The 6024-nt window shown below is 41.3% G+C and overlaps 1 non-coding gene and 1 pseudogene across 1 annotated transcript; both read left to right on the forward strand.

The window, feature by feature from the left end:
- Positions 1–5450: 5450 nt before the first annotated feature.
- On the forward strand, positions 5451–5528 carry LOC147973130 (small nucleolar RNA SNORD36). Its single transcript, XR_015605229.1, has one exon. It is a non-coding gene; the product is annotated as a small nucleolar RNA SNORD36 (small nucleolar RNA).
- Positions 5529–5720: 192 nt separating this feature from the next.
- On the forward strand, positions 5721–5795 carry LOC147973131 (small nucleolar RNA SNORD36; annotated as a pseudogene).
- Positions 5796–6024: the final 229 nt, after the last annotated feature.

Below are 6024 nucleotides of genomic sequence, written 5' to 3' on the forward strand. Positions count from 1 at the left end.
GACACGGGACGAAGTCTTCAATCTTGTATCTTCATAGTCCAACAGTCCGGCCAAAGGATATAATCCGGCTGTCCAGATACCCCCTAATCCAGGACTCCCTCAGGCGGGCTTGATCGTTCCTAGCTAGTGGTTGAATCTTGGAAATTTTTTGATGTTTCTCTGATGAAATAGATACTTATGTACCTAGAAATGATTTTTGGAAAAAAAATAAATAGCAAACTATGAGGCAGCTACAGTTCAAATTTGACCCGCTTCCTACTGAATCGGCGGAAATTTGTCTTTTTCACCAGAGGTGGATCAAGGCTTTTGACACCCAACCATTGCGTCAATTGTGCATTAAACATGGCATGGTATTTTATAAAATTGATTTGGTCCATTTTGGCAACAATTATTTGGTAGTTCCTTCACAAAAAAACCTCATTTCGGGCACTCGAACAATGGAAAATGAATTTTCCGTGCAAAGAAAATGAAAACCCCCTTAGACAACATTGTTTGGAATTCCAAGATGTACCCTTTTGCACAATATGAGATCATTTGAACAAACTATGCCATGAATGTGGCCATAAGATTGATCATTTGGCTTGAAAGCCATGAATCTTCACGCATGATAGCTCGTTTCTGAGAACACTTTTTTTAAATAATTGCCATATTACAAGTTTATTATTTTTCCTGGAAACTTGGTCACATATAATGACACAATGCGAAGGTTTTCCAATTTTTTGATTTTTTTGAATTTTTTATGCGTGTTTCAAAATACGTTCAAAATGGCGGGCTTGACCGTTCCTAGCTAGTGGTGAATCTTGGAAATTTTTTGATATTTCTCTAATTAAATACATACTTATGTACCTAGAAATATTTTTGGAAAAAATAAATAGCAAACTATGAGGCATCTACAGTTCAAATTTGACCCGCTTCCTCTTGAATCGGCGGAATTTTGTCTTCTTCACCAGAGGTGGATCAAGGCTTTTGACACCCAACCATTGGGTCAATTGTGCATTAAACATGGCATAGTATTTTATAAAATTGATTTGGTCCATTTTTGCAACAATTATTTGGTAGTTCCTTCATAAAAAAACCTCATTTCAGGCACTCGAAAAATGGAAAATGAATTTTCCGTGCGAAGAAAATGAAAACTCCCTTAGGCAACATTGTTTGGAATTCCAAGATGTACCCTTGTGCACAATATGAGATCATTTGAACAAACTATGCCATGAATGTGGCCATAAGATTGATCATTTGGCTTGAAAGCCATGAATCTTCACGCATGATAGCTCGTTTCTAAGAACACTTTTTTAAAAAATAATTGCCTTATTACAAGTTTATTATTTTTCCTGGAAACTTGGTCACATATGATGACACAATGCGAAGGTTTTCCAATTTTTTGATTTTCTTGAACTTTTTATACCCGTTTCAAAATGCGGTCAGAACGGCGGGCTTGACCGTTCCTAGCTAGTTGTTGAATCATGGAAACCTGTTGATGTTTCTCTGATTAAATAGATACTTATGTACCAAGAAATGATTTTTGGAAATATAAAGAGCAAACTACGAGGGAGCTACAGTTCAAATTTGACCCGCTTCCTCCTGAATCGGCGGAAATTTGTCTTTTTCACCAGAGGTGGATCAAGGCTTTTGACACCCAACCACTGTGTCAATTGTGCATTAAACATGTCCTAGTATTTTATAAAAATGATTTGGTCCATTTTTACAACATTTATTTGGTAGTTACTTCACAAAAAAACCTCATTTCGGGCACTCAAAAAATGGAAAATGAATTTTCCGTGAAAAGAAAATGAAAACTCCCTTAGGCAACATTGTTTGCCATCCCAAGATGCACCCTTGTGCACAATATGAGATTATTTGAACAAACTATGCCATGAATGTGGCCATAAGATTGATCATTTGGCTTGAAAGCCATTGATCTCCACACATGATAGCTCGTTTCTGGTGGGAACACTTTTTAAAAATAATTACCGTATTACAATTTTATCATTTTTCCTGGTAACATGATCACATATAATGACACAATGCGAAGGTTTCCTAATTTTTTGTTTTTTTTGAATTTTTCATGTCTTTTTAAAAAACTTTTGGTGTTTCTCTAATTAAATAGATACTTATATACCTAGAAATGATTTTTGGGAAAAAATAAAGAGCAAACTATGAGGCAGTTGTAGTTCAAATTTTTGATCCGCTTCCAGCTGGATCAGCGGAAATTTGTCTTTTTTACCAGAGGTGGATAAAATCTTTTGACACCCAACTATTTGGTCATTTATGCATTAAATATGGCCTAATAGTTTATAAAATCGATTTCATCCAATTTTGCAATAAATATATTGTAGGTCCTGCACACAAAAACTCATTTTGGGCACTCGAAAAAGGGAAAATGCTTTTTTTGCAAAAAAACTCATTTTCGACGACACCTTTTTGAAGATATTTATCTTATTCCATGTTGTTATTTTTTCTGAAAACTTGTTCACATTTTGGTGACACAATGAGAAGGTTTTCCATTTTTTATAGAATTTCTCAGATCATAAAGTAGCTTAAATGATTTTAACACATTATTTTAAGTCAACTACGACCAATTTAGATGGTCATAACATCGTACTGCATTCTGATTGGTTTGTGGACATATCACGCGGATCGTGCATCTAACACCGTCGGATGCTCGGGGATCCAATGGCTGTCCTCGACCCATCCACACCAACCCTGAAACCCTAGCTATGTCCTCCAGGTCAATTTCCATCCACCCCCCGCCTCCTTTCTTTCCCTCGTTCCCCGATCCCCTCCCTTCCTCACCCACGCAAACCCTAGCTCCTCTCGATCCCGTCCCCTTCCTCCCCGCCAGCTCCACTGATCCTCCACTCGATCTCGTCGGAGCGGGCGGAGATCGGGCCGCGGTGATTCCCCACCCCACCCAGCCACAACGCCATGCCCAAATCAAGCCTCCCCCTCCTCCATCGCACCCATCCCCATCCCCACACCAATCGCACCGCCCGCACCCGTCGACTGCTCCTCCACCCCGCCAAGTCGCCGCACACTGGTGAGTGAGCATGTTTGTCATACAACCCAAAGCCGTGGATGGCCCTAATTAATTCCCCCCAATTCGGTCCCCTTGCAGGTCGCGGCGCCGTCGCCGTGGATGGGATGTGCGGCGGCCGTCCCACCAATGACCAACTCCTGCAGATGGAGACAGCATGCGGCGCCCTCATGCGCGAGCTCCAGGTGCACCCACAGTCTGCCAGCGGCCAGGACGACGCCGACGGCCTCCATAGTTGCTCCTTCTCCGCATTAGCGCGCCATGGATGTCCTCTTCTGGTCCTGGCAACAGTAGTGCTATTACCTCAACTATCCTTGGTGCAATTGCTGAATCCGGTACAGATGGCGACCAGCAACACTGGCTACCAGGTAGCTGCTGATGTTCCCTTGCTCTACTAGTGCTGTGTTTTTCACCCAACACGGAGGTATGTGTTGCACTGTCGCTTATCAGCAGCCTTTTCCTTGTGTAGTGCTCTACCGACGGCAGGAAAGAGGAACCCAAGGCCCCCTCAGATACTACCAGGCTTGGGCAATAATGATAATGTGAAGCCTGACGTGTCGTCGCTGGTACCATTTAGATTTAGGGCCTTATAACGGACAAACATTGATATCTTTGAGATGCTTTGCTTTGCTTTCTTTTCCATGTAATTGTTGATAGGGTTTTTATATATGGTTTAGTTTCAGCCTGAATCCACCACCGGTGATGGTTCATTTTACTCTAGTCTTTTGAGTGGAACCGACGGTTTGGGCATAAGTGGTTTGCTACCAAACAGCTTGGATGCATTGCCGAAGTTGTCTGTTTCGTAAGGCTTGGAAGTTCTATATGCAAAGATCTGAAGTAGTTATAGATCCTATAAAGATAGATCATCATGCTGCTTCAGTCGGAATTGATTACTTTGGGCTTACTGAAGCCGATTATGCAGATAGATAATCAGCCAATGAGACATGTTAGTTGCATAAACTTTTTTTCTTACTAGTTGCTGCTTGCGATTTTCGAAATTGTCCATAATCTGCTTTGGTTACTCACCATTTTCTCTGCGTCCTGTGTTACTATCCGCCGAATGAGATATGCTCGATATATGTCCAGATTGAGATATGAGAACCCCATCAGCATGCTCGATATATGTCTAGTTGAGATGGTGACTTAACTAGACCACATCAGCATGCTTGTTACTAGGGAATCCATGATCCTGTCACTAACATTGTCCATTACTCCATCTATCTACAGCCAAGAAACTACATAACAGTTTACTAAACTGAAATATTCTTAGGCCGTTCGATAATTCAGCAAATTCAGATCCAACAGAAGCAGTTCAGTTGTCAATGCTGTGCGTCATGTTCTTGCTAAATGCAAGGGATCGCGTTGTCTAGTCATCTGCAGTTACGGGCTTGTGGGGCTATCAATTGGGTTTATTTTTTAGTTAGATTGACTTATTGTACATCCCTAGTTTCTTTATTGCTGGGTTATTTGGTGAAAAGAACTGTTTTCCTGTGCACACGTCATGGCACTGGCAGAGTGTTGCCAATAAGTAGATAATGTATCCGTCACTTTGACATCTTTCTATACTTTAGAACTACCACTTATCATGTTGCTTATTTCTGATGCTTTCTAAGTTGGTATTATATTTCAGCATTACTTGATTCCCTTTTCAAATTGTTGTTGCCATGTGGTTGTCCTTCCCGTTAGTTCATGTGAAATTTGGATTTTAAGATTATGGCTTAATATGTTGTCTCATGCTGTTGATTTCAATTGTGCAGAATCTATTGAATTGAAAGCGGGTCAAGAAGCACCCCGTCAACCAGAACAGCCACGTCGCCACGCGCCTCTCCGGTGGCGATGAGGCACAGCAGCACCTCCTCCTCGGCGGCGGTGTAGCCGGCACCCTCTGCTCTGAGGAGGGCGACATCGTGTCGCTCAAGAACTACATGAATGGACAGTACTTCAGGGAGATCAGCGTCAGCATGCCACCCCAGAAGTTCACCTTCATCTTGGTGCGTCCTCCTCCTCGGTGGTGCTGACACCTTTTTTGTTTTTAGGATTAAGAGGGTTTGGCTGTCTGTGAGACTGTGATGCAGGGGATTGACGTTGTTTTTGGTGCTTTGTTGGTGCAGATTGCGTGCTACCTCCACTCACGCTACAAGGCGGGGCGTCTAGCACCTGCAAGAAGAATGGCTCACCACCATGCTAGTGATTGTGCTTTACAGTAGTTGACATGCTCTATTCCTGTCTGTTTTGCTTGCTGACAAAGATGGTGTGTATTGTACACACCCCTTTGTGATTTATGCACTTCACATGCATTTTCACCATCACCCACAAACTGTAACATGCTAGTTGTATGTGCTACAGCAATTCTTGCATTTGATTTCAAATCGTTCTCTGCTTTGTGTGTGCACGTGTGTTAATGATGGATTGGCTAGTCAGATGATGCTACAACAACATATTCTTGAGATTCTCTTTGAGGAATACAAAATCGAGGTTTTTAAGACTGATGGCCAGCCTATCTAATGTTTGTTTTCTTCTATACACTTGCTCCTTCCAGTAGGCATTGCAAGTGATGTGTTCAAGTGTAGTCCTCTGGTCACATTTTTTAACCAGTACCATATGATTGTAGCATACTACTAGTTTTAGTCATTTAACATCTTAATTTACCTAGAATGATGAAGTAGTTGCACTTGGTATATGGGCTGAGCAAATGATGATTCATATGATTATTCTGATACATTTGATGTTTGAAAATCGAGCTTTTTAAACCTGATACTCAGCCCATCACAAACCAGTCATCTGCTACTCTTGCTGTGCTGTAGTTTCTTATGATGATTTGAAAGTAAACAGAGTGTCAACATAGGTGCTCTATCATATGTTGTACTCTGTTTACCAGCATATGTTGTACTATAGCAGATGACGATTCATATGATTACCAGCATATGTTGTACTTTTGCTGTGCTGTGTTGTAGTTTGTTGAACCGTCCCAGATTATTTCAATTTAATAT

Source organism: Triticum urartu, chromosome 5A (genome assembly GCF_056163025.1).
Source record: "Triticum urartu cultivar PI428250 chromosome 5A, HENAU_Tu73, whole genome shotgun sequence".
Lineage (NCBI taxonomy): Eukaryota > Viridiplantae > Streptophyta > Magnoliopsida > Poales > Poaceae > Triticum > Triticum urartu.